This window comes from Ranitomeya variabilis, chromosome 1 (assembly GCF_051348905.1).
Source record: "Ranitomeya variabilis isolate aRanVar5 chromosome 1, aRanVar5.hap1, whole genome shotgun sequence".
Taxonomy (NCBI): Eukaryota; Metazoa; Chordata; class Amphibia; order Anura; family Dendrobatidae; genus Ranitomeya; species Ranitomeya variabilis.
In genome coordinates, this window is record NC_135232.1 from 356,810,173 (window position 1) to 356,823,468 (window position 13,296).

The 13,296-nt window shown below is 43.2% G+C and overlaps 1 long non-coding RNA gene across 1 annotated transcript in view; it reads left to right on the top strand.

Moving 5' to 3' along the window:
- Positions 1-1,962: 1,962 nt before the first annotated feature.
- LOC143794019 (uncharacterized) overlaps positions 1,963-13,296 on the top strand; it is a 100,384-nt gene continuing 89,050 nt past the window's right edge. Inside the window, exons 1-2 of the long non-coding RNA XR_013220384.1 lie at positions 1,963-2,034; positions 3,432-3,487. This is a non-coding gene — a long non-coding RNA (uncharacterized LOC143794019). The remainder of the gene's footprint in view (positions 2,035-3,431; positions 3,488-13,296) is intronic.

A 13,296-nucleotide genomic window follows, 5' to 3' on the forward strand; every position in this document is an offset into this window, starting at 1 on the left:
GCAGGATTCTTGTGAATCTTGGGGATGAAGTAAATGCAGGCCATTCTAGGATGTTGGGGGATCAAGTGATTCTGGAGATCTTTTGTAATTAGCCCATCACAAAATGCTTCATCCAAAATATTTTGCAGCTCCTGCTGATATTTGGATGTGGGGTTAAATGTTAATTTCTTATAGCAGATTTCGTCTCGCAACTGCCTAAAGGCTTCCCTTTCGTACATATGGGTGGGCCAAATCACCACATTTCCCCCTTTGTCGGCGGGCTTAATTACAACCCCCTTGAGATTTCTAAGCTCCTTTAAGGCCGCCCTATGGGCATTTGAGAGATTATGATTGGCAGTGTATTCGCCAATTTTTTCAAATTCCTTTGTGACCAGCTTAACGAACATTTCTATGTCAGGATAGAGATTAAGCGGAGGGAACCTTTTGGGAATGGGAGGAAAGAATTTTTTACCTGCATCAGCTTTATGGTTCTGTTGTTGTTCATCCCCCAGTTCCTCCAGAATGGCTATAGCTTGCAAATCCACATCTGTCCAATCCTCCCCAGTAGGCTTATTGTGCAGTTTCTTGAGGACCAGTTTGTGAGCGAATAGTTGCAGATCCTTTAGTGCTAAAAAAGAATTAAAGGATGAAGTTGGTGAAAAAGATAATCCTAGACTTAGCACTTCCAGCTGTGGTTTTGTGAGCTCACAGCTGGAAAGATTAATCACCTGCAGTTTGGAGGTTGAAGCGCCTCCATTATTCCTCCCATATCTCCTAGGCGTATCATTCTTCCTCCTGTAATTGGTACTGCGTAGATTGTATAAACGCTTATGAGTTTCTTCTCCCTCCCATTATGCAGATTTTAATCTGCTGCAAATCAGCAAGGAAAAAATATGCAGTGTTGTAGTGTGAACATAAAAATGGATATTTTGAGTCCATATTGAAATATACAGAATGAATTCAGACTATGACAGAGAAGCATTGCTAGTCACCGTGTGGATGGTCCTTTCAACTTCCGTCACCCAGAGAGATCTTCAGACCCAAAACCGAGAGATCAACCATGGAAAATGGGGCTTTATGGAAAACCAAACAGAATCTATTGATTTACTTGGCTCAGCTGATGAACTTTAGCCAGTTATGTATGACAAAGAATCCTACTTCTACCAATACATTAGAAACTTGTCTGGTGACGGTACTGACCCCTTTACAGTTATGAACAAATCTGATAGGGGTATCAACTCAATATAAAGACATAGCAGAAGAAGATGTGACTCAATACTTTACATACAATAGTAATTTTTGTTATAATTTGTGCTTGGATTGCTTTGTGTTGTTGTATACAGTGTACAATTCCATTATTATCTTTATGTCAATCATCTGCTAAAACTGTCCTCTTAGGGTATGGTACCTTGTATAAATAATGTATGGCTCAAAATAGCCAAGGGTGGATTGTAGTGTGAACATAAAATTGGATATATTGAGTCCATATTGAAATATACAGAATGCATTCAGACCATGACGGAGCAGCATTGCTGGTCATACTGTACATTTACAGACAATGTTCATAGTGACACAATCTTGAGAACTGTTTACTTATTGTCTGAAAGCTTTTATCTCACAAATAGTTCTATATTTTTCTGTTTTTTGTTTGCTATTTGAAAACATGGAGGTTTATTTAACCTCCATCTGTTACGGACTTATCTAATACTTGGGAGTTTTTATAGTCTATGGGTTTATTGCTCATTGTCTGATGTTTGCCTGGTATCTCTGATTGACCTTATCCTGAAAGCTGGCCACTAGAGGGCGAGGCTGAAACCAGAGTTACACAATGTAAATCACTATATACATTTGGTCTAACCCCTGTAAGGCCAGAGATACATGACTAAAACAGACGCGGAAAGTTGAGTGCCTGTACTTATATGTGTACAGTGTTGTGATACCTGCATAAGAGGGGATGCTCATGCAGTGTTGTGAATTTTCCAGGGGTTCTCTCTCTTGGTGCATGCTTCCCTGACATTCCAGACGGATGATGTTTAAAAGCTCCTTGGAGATGATGTGAGTATAAGAACTTAATCTTTATATGTACTTAACCTTTGTATATTAAAATATACAAAAGTGTACACAATCATACTATTCCTTTAATTTTGCACTTTGAAATAAAATTGCGTTATATCGGAAGTAGAAAACGAAGTGGAACTACCAATCCCAATATAGTGCACAACAAGGTAGTGATAAGATTAAAATATAACTTTTAATAATCCTTTTTTAAAAATAAGACCCTTAGTCTCAATATAGTGACAAACAGTCATGTAGACATAAAAAAATGGGATAATAGGACTTAGATTATGTGTAGGATGGGAGAAAATAACTGGCCCCCTTATTTTAATCTACAGAGTGGGCCATTTATATGGATACACCTAAATAAAATGGGAATGGTTGGTGATATCAACTTCCTGTTTGTGGTACATTAGTATATGGGAGGGGAAAAACTCAAGATGGGTGGTGACCATGGCGGACCCTCCCATAAACTAATGTGCCACAAACAGGAAGTTGATATCACCAACCATTCCCATTTTATTTAGGTGTATCCATATAAATGGCCCACCCTGTACACTACGGAAACCTAAACATCAATCATAAAGGAATCCTTTCAGAGTACATACTTATGTCCTATAGTCCTATATAGAAAGATCAACTTATTCATGTATCAACAGAGGATGATATTATTAATGCCCTTTGTAGCTGTCACTGCTACAGTGCAATATCCAAGCAATGTAGAGGTATACAGTGTATAACATCAGACAACATAAAGACGTTATTGAGCCAATATTCACTCTAAATCTGGTTGATATACCGATTTTCATCTCATGCATAGAATTAATCATGAAATTAAATATAAATGAATGGAACAATCTCACCCGATTGTGTTCATAGGTCTGCCCAGGCTCTGTTCCAAACTTATGAAATGGTCCTGGTTGTCCTGAGGTGGGAGGAGAAAAAACATCCCACTACCCCACAATAACCCACCAGAATAGCTTCCATTTTTCATTTATTTTTAAAAATGGATTATTAAAAGTTATATTTTATTCTTACCACTACCTTTGCTGTATACAATATAATATTATATTGCAAGTAGTAGCCTTCTTTAAAGCTGCATCCAAACCTTAGTGTTAAAAACTTGGCAATACAAATGTGCATGAGACATCAGGAATCTCATTCATTTTGCTTGTACTGTAAAACCTTGCATGTTTTCCGTGTGCACATAGCCTTACAGTTAATTGGGAAGAGTCACAGGCTGAATAATTTATATTATTGGGTGGTGGAGATTATAGTTAATGGAGGGAACAATGCTGCTTATTACTGTATATTATTAATGATGGGGTACATATCTGGATTCAAGGGGAGACACACGTACAGTATGTATACAATGTATGTAACCTTGTTATTTTGAGGGCTGCGATGATCATCAGGACAAGATGAGTTGTGGCTGGGAGATATTGACATCAAGGTATGACCAGATGGAGATAAAAAAGCAGAAAATTGCAGTTATTAAACGAGACATCAGCCTACCGCTGTGTCTGGATTTAAATATCTTTCTGTTCTGTGTAATAATGTTATCTGTGAAACCCCTTAGGCCACATACTCGCATTCATGTGACATGTGCTTCCAGATTTTATTTTCAGATGGCACACTGACTCGTAGAGTTTTATAGCTCCATTCACACATCCTTGAAAATCATGGATCTGAGAATGAGATCCGTGAGGGTCAAAGAATGTCCTGTTCAGATTCCATTTTGAGGATCAGCATAGGACATGCTCAATGAGCCTGTAAAAGCGGGCAGCACACCGACACTGCACACAAATACAGGAATGTAGCCTTATTATGTATAGCACACTCCCTTAAGGCCCCGTCTCACATAGCGAGATCGCTAGCGAGATCGCTGCTGAGTCACAAGTTTTGTGACGCAACAGCGACCTCCATAGCGATCTCGCTATGTGTGACACGTACCAGCGATCAGGCCCCTGCTGCGAGATCGCTGGTCGTGTCGGAATGGCCTGGACCTTTTTTTGGTCGTTGAGGCCCCGCTGACATTGCTGAATCGGTGTGTGTGACACCGATCCAGCGATGTCTTCACTGGTAACCAGGGTAAACATCGGGTTACTAAGCGCAGGGCCGCGCTTAGTAACCCGATGTTTACCCTGGTTACCAGCGTAAATGTAAAAAAAAAAAAACAATACATACTCGCCTTCTGATGTCCGTCAGGTCCCTTGGCGTCTGCTTCCTGCTCTCACTGACTGCCGGCCGTACAGTGAGAAGTGAGAGCACAGCAGTGACGTCACCGCTGCGCTCTGCTCTCAGTGTACGGCGGCTCAGTCAGTCAGAGCAGGAAGCAGACGGCAAGGGACCTGGACACCGAAAGGCGAGTATGTACTGTTTGTTTTTTTTGGTAACCAGGGTAAACATCGGGTTACTAAGCGCGGCCCTGCGCTTAGTAACCCGATGTTTACCCTGGTTACCCGGGTGCTGCAGGGGGACTTCGGCATCGTTGAAGACAGTTTCAACGATGCCGAACTCGTTCCCCTGATCGTTGGTCGCTGGGGAGAGCGGTCTGTGTGACAGCTCCCCAGCGACCACACAGCGACTTACCAACGATCACGGCCAGGTCATATCGCTGGTCGTGATCGTTGGTAAATCGCTAAGTGAGACGGGGCCTTTAGTGTATAGTGTACCCACTTATTATGTATAGCACAGTACCTTAGTATATAGTATATTCACTTATTATGTATAGTGCCATCCTTAGTTACATAGTTTCCTTTTATTAAGTATCACACCATCCCCTACTACGTACCATTCTCTCTTGTTATATTTGATGCCGTCACTTATTATATACTAAAGAAAAACCTTGCACTCAACTTAAAGCTCTTTGTGAATTTTATTGTAGTACTATTAAACGTTTCGGTCCTATACACCGGACCTTCCTCAGTAACGTACTGCGTGAGGAGTTAAGTGGAGAGACAGTCAGAGTCTCTGGGCACACTAAGTAGCAACGTCTGTGATGTAGGCTGGAGGATTCCGCGTCTACATGCGGCACCTTATCTCCCTTTCTATCTTAAGTGGATCTTAATCCCTGCCAGCCTACATCACAGACGTTGCTACTTAGTGTGCCCAGAGACTCTGACTGTCTCTCCACTTAACTCCTCACGCAGTACGTTACTGAGGAAGGTCCGGTGTATAGGACCGAAACGTTTAATAGTACTACAATAAAATTCACAAAGAGCTTTAAGTTGAGTGCAAGGTTTTTCTTTAGTATACTGTAAGGTGTGGGAACCTACCTTTGCACCTTCACCAGCTGTGCACACGTCTCTACCATTTGTCACTTATTATATAGTCCTGCTGTTATGTACAGCACTGTCTCTTACATAGCGTATTCTTGTTATTTATGTTATTCACAGCGCCCTCTTTTATTACATAGTTCCCTCTCTTGTTAGAATATAAAATGATTTCTGATGGGGCAGCATCTTACCAGATGACCAGTGAGATGCTGAGAGAGAGGAGGATATGCAATAAAGAACAGGGCTCTATAAAATCCGACATGTAAGGGACAGAGCTGTGCATAACTAGAGAGGGCATTGTGTAATAAGGGACGGTAATATACATAAAAAGGAGACTATGTAAAATATATATGTGTGTGTGGCTATATACAGGTGCTCCTCACAAAATTAGAATATCATCAAAAAATTTATTAATTCCAGTTCTTCAATACAAACAGTAAAACTCATATATTATATAGAGTCATTGCAAACAGAGTGATCTATTTCAAGTGTTTATTTCTGTTAGTGTTGATGATTATGGCTTACAGCCAATGAAAACAAAATAGTCATTATCTCAGTAAATTAGAATAATTAACAAAAAATATCTGCCAAGGCTTCCTAAGCATTTAAAAAGGTCCCTTAGTCTGTTCCAGTAAGCTTCTCAATCATGGTGAAGACTGCTGACTAGTGTTGAGCGATACCGTCCGATACTTGAAAGTATCGATATCGGATAGTATCGGCCGATACCCGAAAAGTATTGGATATCGCCGATACCGATACCCGATACCAATACAAGTCAATGGGACACCAAGTAACGGAAGGTATCCTGTATGGTTCCCAGGGTCTGAAGGAGAGGAAACTTTCCTTCAGGCCCTGGGATCGATATTAATGTGTAAAATAAAGAAAGTCACGTGACCGCCACGCGACCAATCACAAGCCGCGATGTCATCTAAGGTCTTTCAAGCGCTCATTCTTAGGAACGGAAGCTGCCGGTTACATCGGTAAGGTCCAGGCTGCGTCGGAGAGGTGAGTATATTAATATTTTTTATTTTTATTCTTTATTTTACACATTAATATCGATCCCGATACCGATTCCCGATATCACAAAAGTATCGGATCTCGGTATCGGAATTCCGATACCGCAAATATCGGCTGATACCCGATACTTGCGGTATCGGAATGCTCAACACTACTGCTGACTTGACAGATGTCCAGAAGGCAGTCATTGACACACTCCACAAGTAGGGTAAGCCAGAAAAGGTCATTGCTAAAGAAGCTAGCTGTTCACAGACTTCTGTATCCAAGCATATTAATGGAAAACTTAGGGGAAAGAAAAAGTGTGATAGAAAAAGGTGCACAAGCAACTGAGATGACCGCAGCCTTGAAAGGTTGTTAAGAAAAGGCCATTCAACAATTCGGGGGAGATTCACATAGAGTATACTGCTGCTGAAGTCATTGCTTCAAGAGCCACCACACACAGATGTATACAGGACATGGGCTACAAGTGTCACATTTATTGTGTCAAGCCACTCATGACCAATAGGCAATGCCAAAAGCATCTTACCTGGGACAAGGAGAAAAAGAACTGGACTGCTGCTCAGTGGTCCAAGGTGTTGTTTTCAGATGAAAGAAAATTTTGCATTTCATTTGGAAATCAAGGTCCCAGAGTCTGGAGGAAGAGTGGAGAGGCTCACACTCCAAGCTGCTTGAGGTCTAGTGTGAAGTTTCCACAATCAGTGATAGTTTGGGGAGCCATGTCATCTGCTGGTGTAGGTCCACTGTATTTTATCAAGACCAAAGTCAGCGCAGGCGTCTACCAGGAATATGGTCCAAAAAGTATTTATATGGATCTGACTAATATCAATCTCTAAAAAAGCAGCATGTCTAATACGTAATCTCCCAACCATCAGAAATAGGGAAACGGGATTTTTATAGTCATACACAGAGGAGAGGGGAACATAGCTAATCGCATACATAAGAAATAAAAGCAGATACATAACGTACCCACACCAGGGGATCATAGAAAACAGACATATCAATTCTGTCATTCAGGCCAGCCGGACCTGTCGCCTGTGTGCGCATAATCCACCTGGCCTCCTGTCTCAATAGTAGGTTATGTAGATCCGCACCCTGTGCTGGTAAGGCGACCCTTTCAACTCCCGCGAATGTGAGAACCTCCAGATTACCCTCGTGCACATCCCTAATATGACCGATAAGTCTAGGTACACCTTTTCCTGTCTGAATAGACCTGAAGTGTTCCCTAAAACGTACATATATAGGTGATGTATAGTCTTGCCCACATAAAATCTTCTGCAAGGGCAGAAAACTGTGTAGACTACGTGATCAGTTTTACATGAGATGAATTGTTGGACAGTATGTCTAATGGGACCCACCTGTATCACCTGCCCAGTGACATGATATTTACAAAAATGACAGTGCCCGCAACGATAGTTACCTTTGGGAACCACTTGCTCTAACCAAGTCGTTCTTGGTTTTAACGTGCGATTACAGACCAGAATGTCCCTAATATGTGTGCTACGCCTATTGGAGATCAGTGGCCCTCCGGCCACCCTCTCTGATAGATCCTTATCCCTCTCCAACACATGCCAATGCCTCCTGATAGAGGCTAGTATTTCCTGGTCCATCAGACCATATCGGAAACAGAAGGCAAAACGCTGTCCTGTTGCTGCGTCCACCCTACTCACATTCCCCTGGGGATATTTCTTAACACGATCGACCGCTGTCCGTAACAAAGCATCTGGATAACCCCTATCTTGGAGTCTCTGGCATAGTTCATCAGACTGTTGCTCAAAACCTCTCCATGTATTGTTCACTCTTCGTGTTCTTAATAGCTGGCTGTACGGTAAAGACCGCTTAGTGTGTATGGGATGGAAGCTATTAAAATGTAAGACCGAGTTAGTGGCAGTCGGTTTGCGATAGATAGTTGTACAAACCTCTCCTTCCTGAACAGCCACCAACACATCTAGGAACTCCAAACTAGAATCACCGAACACAGACGTGAAGGACATCCCCATCGTATTATTTTTGTTAGCGTCACTTCCCAGCACCATTGACCCGTGGAAGCGCTGCCGTTAGTGCAAAACGGCCGTTGTCTATCCCTGCACACCTCCTGTTCATCTACACCCCCCCGAGCCGTGAAGATGTTGTTTTAAGCATGTTTCAATAAAGGACTTAAGACCACTCCAAGACTGGTGAGTGCTGCAGCATCTTTTCTATGTTCCAGTGCTTGTTCCATTTCATCGTTTTTTCTTCATGCGAGCACCCCTGTCATGTGGTCAGGCTCTCCATTACACCACACATAGGCTACGGCCGGCCTCAGGTTTACAGCTGTGCTGCTCTTCTTTTTTCTTACTTTGGACTATATGCACAGCTTTTATGAGCGAGCACGCTGGTGACCGAGGCAGTGGTGTTTTAAATTGCAATACGCAGTGTTGATTGTACTGCGGCAATATGGATCCTGACACTGCTTCAGTGCGAGTGAGTCTACAAGCCGGCCAGGAGGATGTGGCTAATTATTGTAAGGAGTGTGAGCAGGTGGATGAGGTACACATGCTGAGTACGAAGTCCTTGGAGTATAAACTTACAGTATGAACCTGTCCGAAAGGGAAATCAGGTTGTTTTGGACCAATAACTCTCTTCAATCCTATGTGGAGAATGGTCGTGTCCCAAGAGGACTCAGAGTTTGGAAAGAGATATCTCATTTTAGCAGTGATGTGACCTTTAAATCAGAATGGGAAGGGATCATGTTGAAGTGTTCCCAGGACCTGCTTCAGTTGGTGTTAAAATCCAATATACAGAATTATGAGACAGTTAATGCCGAAATTCTTAAAACACAGTCTGAATTAAAAAGCAGACTTACTGAAAATCAATGGGCAACTTTAAATAAAAAAATGGATAACAAACTAATCCCGATCCAGGCTGAGATCAAACAAAGGAAGCGGGATAAGGTTATCCGAGATAAGAACAATTATGACTCAGGACAGATTTTTACATGGCAAAAGTCTCACAAGGATAATCACCCATCACATTCCTATGGGGGGAAACCAGAGAAGAAACGTAAGTTTAAGAGATGCAACCAACATCGCCGAAAAGACTATTTAACCACCGAGTCAGATTCGAGTCTCAGTGAAGGGGCGGTTACCAATACGGACCTAATGGAAAGTCCAACATCTGAGGTTTCAGCAACCGCCGCACTCCCTTTAGGAGAAGAACTCGAAGGGGGAGGCAGAGGTCATGTCACCGGTTGGGGACGCAAGAGGAAGAATGTCTCTTGGAGACAGAGACGGTAGAGCGGTTGCCGCCTGAGAACTATGTGATCAATCTTACGGATCGTGTCTTAGAACCGGCACAGCTGACCCTTTTGTCTAAAGGCTTGAATTATTGTATACCCGATAAATTTGACTTCTCTGAAATCCAGATTGACTTATTTAAGGCAGTGAGAAAGATCCATCTTTATAAGGCCTTCCTCTCCAGTCCTACCAATATCACTGTATTAGAAGGGGAACGACCGTGCAGCATAGGACCATTAGGTTTTTTGGCAGGCTCGACTGGGGAGGTGCTAGCTGACATTCAGGGAGACGCTGCCCTGCTGTTGAGTCTAAACAATTTGACTGCTCCTGGGAGTGAGATAGTGTCCAGTACCCCTGCCCCTTTTACTGGGGGGTTCCCTCCACGTATATGCCTCTTACTTCCCCTGGGAATACGGTTGATCTATTTGAGACCCTGGTTTTGAGGGATATAGAAGCTTTGGTGTATAAGCAGGCACCTCATAATTTGATCTAGAGAGGACGGCTCTAAGGGATATGGCCAAATGGACAGACGTGATTGTACGTCCAGCTGACGTCACTTCCCAGCACCATTGACCTGTGGAAGTGCTGCCGCTAGCGTGAAACGGCCGTTGTCTATCCCTGCACACCTCCTGTTCATCTACACACCTCCGAGCCGTGAAGATGTTGTTTTAAGCATGTTTCAATAAAGGACTTAAGACCACTCCAAGACTGGTGAGTGCTGCCGCATCTTTTCTATGTTCCAGTGCTTGTAGTACACAACTCCTATAAGGTATGCATTGTTGCCTTCTAGGCTGCACACATTGGCATTAATTATTTTCCATCTGGCATGTTTAATTTTTATAGAGAATATAGGGGTCATAATTACTTTTTAAGGGGTACAATCATGCGCATTATTAATGTGTAGGGCACTAAGAAGAGTATTTGTCACACACAGTATAGGACAGACAAAGTGCAACACAAAAGGATAAGGGGAAGGGGAACCAAACACTAGGGAAGGGGGAGTGCTAGTGTCGTGTTAAGATCAGGAACTGCGGTCTGTATAGTTACCACCTGCCCAGAGCTAGTCGCATGTCGCTCCTAAATTACCAGTCCATAACAGTGCAACTGGCCAAAAATGAGTTGAATGCATCTCAAAAGAAGGAAAAGAAAAAGAGTTCTGAGCCATTTTTATTTTCTTTAGTCTCTTTTGTCTTTTTCCTTCCTCTTAATCTCTGGGTGGATTTGGGCGCGGACATGGATGTTCAGGGTTTGTTTTCTCGTGTGGATCAGCTTGCTGCAAGAGTTCAGAGTATCCAAGATTATGTTGTTCAGACTCCAGCCTTAGAGCCTAGAATTCCTACTCCAGATTTGTTTTACGGGGATAGATCTAAGTTTTTGAACTTTAAGAATAACTGCAAATTGTTTTTTGCTCTGAAACCCCGTTCCTCTGATGACCCCACTCAGCAAGTTAAAATAGTTATTTCTCTGCTGTGTGGTGACCGTCAGGACTGGGCATTCTCCCTTGAGTCAGGGGATCCGGCATTGCTTAATGTAGATGCATTTTTTCAATCGCTCGGATTATTGTATGACGAACCTAACTCTGTGGAGCATGCTGAGAAAACACTTTTGGCCCTGTGTCAGGGTCAGGAAGCGGCAGAATTGTACTATCAGAAATTTAGAAAATGGTCTGTGCTCACTAAATGGAATGAGGATGCTCTGGCAGCAATTTTCAGAAAGGGTCTTTCAGAAGCCCTTAAAGATGTTATGGTGGGGTTCCCCACGCCTGTTGGTTTGAGCGAATCTATGTCCCTAGCCATTCAGATTGATCGGCGCCTGCGCGAGCGCAAAGTGGTGCACCATATGGCAGCGTCCTCTGAACAGAGTCCTGAGCCTATGCAATGTGATAGGATTCTAACTAGAGCGGAACAGAGGGGATACAGACGTCAGAATGGGCTGTGTTTTTACTGTGGTGATTCTGCTCATACTATTTCTGATTGCCCTAAGCGTATTAAGAGGGTCGCTAGATCTGTTTCCATTAGTACTGTACAGCCTAAGTTTCTCCTGTCTGTGACCCTGATTTGCTCATTGTCATCTTTCTCTGTCATGGCATTTGTGGATTCAGGCGCTGCCCTGAACTTGATGGACTTAGATTTCGCCAGGCGCTGTGGTTTTTCTTTGCAGCCTTTGCAGAGCTCTATTCCTTTGAGGGGTATTGATGCTACACCGTTGGCCAAGAATAAACCTCAGTATTGGACTCAGCTGACTATGTGCATGGCTCCAGCACATCAGGAAGATTGGCGTTTTCTGGTGTTGCATAATTTACATGATGTTGTTGTACTGGGTTTTCCATGGTTACAAGTACACAATCCAGTGTTGGATTGGAAATCGATGTCTGTGACTAGTTGGGGTTGTCAAGGGGTACATAGTGACGTTCCTTTAATGTCAATTTCCTCTTCCCCCTCTTCTGATGTTCCTGAATTTTTGTCAGATTTCCAGGATGTATTCGATGAGCCCAAGTCCAGTTCCCTTCCTCCTCATAGGGACTGTAATTGTGCTATCGACTTGGTTCCTGGCTGTAAGTTCCCTAAGGGCCGACTCTTCAATCTGTCTGTGCCAGAGCATGCCGCTATGTGGAGCTATGTTAAAGAGTCTTTAGAGAAGGGGCATATTCGGCCATCTTCGTCACCATTGGGAGCAGGATTCTTTTTTGTTGCCAAGAAGGATGGCTCCTTGAGACCTTGTATTGATTATCGCCTTCTTAATAAGATCACCCAATACCCTTTACCTTTGCTCTCTGATTTGTTTGCTCGGATTAAGGGGGCTAGTTGGTTTACCAAGATTGACCTTCGAGGGGCGTATAATCTTGTTCGTATTAAACAGGGTGACGAATGGAAAACTGCATTTAATACGCCCGAAGGCCACTTTGAATACCTGGTGATGCCTTTCGGTCTCACGTGAGGCAGGTCAAGATGGTATTCCAGATCCTTCGTGATAATGCTCTATTTGTGAAGGGGCCTAAGTGCCTATTTGGGGTCCAGAAGGTCTCTTTTTTGGGGTTTATTTTTTCTCCTTCGTCTATAGAAATGGATCCTGTTAAGTTCCAAGCCATTCATGACTGGGTTCAACCCACATCTGTGAAGAGCCTTCAGAAATTTTTGGGCTTTGCTAATTTTTATCGCCGTTTCATTGCCAACTTCGCTAGTGTGGTTAAGCCCCTGACCGATTTGACGAAGAAGGGCGCTAATGTGGCAAATTGGTCCTCTGAGGCTCTGGAGGCCTTTCAGGAGCTTAAGCGCCGATTTACTTCTGCCCCGTTCTTGCGTCAGCCTGTTGTGTCTCTTCCTTTTCAGGTTGAGGTTGACGCTTCTGAGATTGGGGCAGGGGCCGTTTTGTCACAGAGGAACTCTGATGGTTCCTTGATGAAACCATGTGTCTTCTTTTCCCGAAAGTTTTCGCCTGCGGAATGCAATTATGATGTCGGCAATCGGGAGTTGTTGGCGATGAAGTGGGCATTTGAGGAGTGGCGACATTGGCTTGAGGGAGCCAAGCATCGCGTTGTGGTCTTGACCGATCATAAGAATCTGATTTACCTTGAGTCGGCCAAGCGGCTGAACCCTAGACAGGCTCGATGGTCCCTGTTTTTCTCCCGTTTTGATTTTGTGGTCTCATATCTTCCGGGATCTAAGAATGTTAAGGCAGATGCCCTCTCTAGGAGT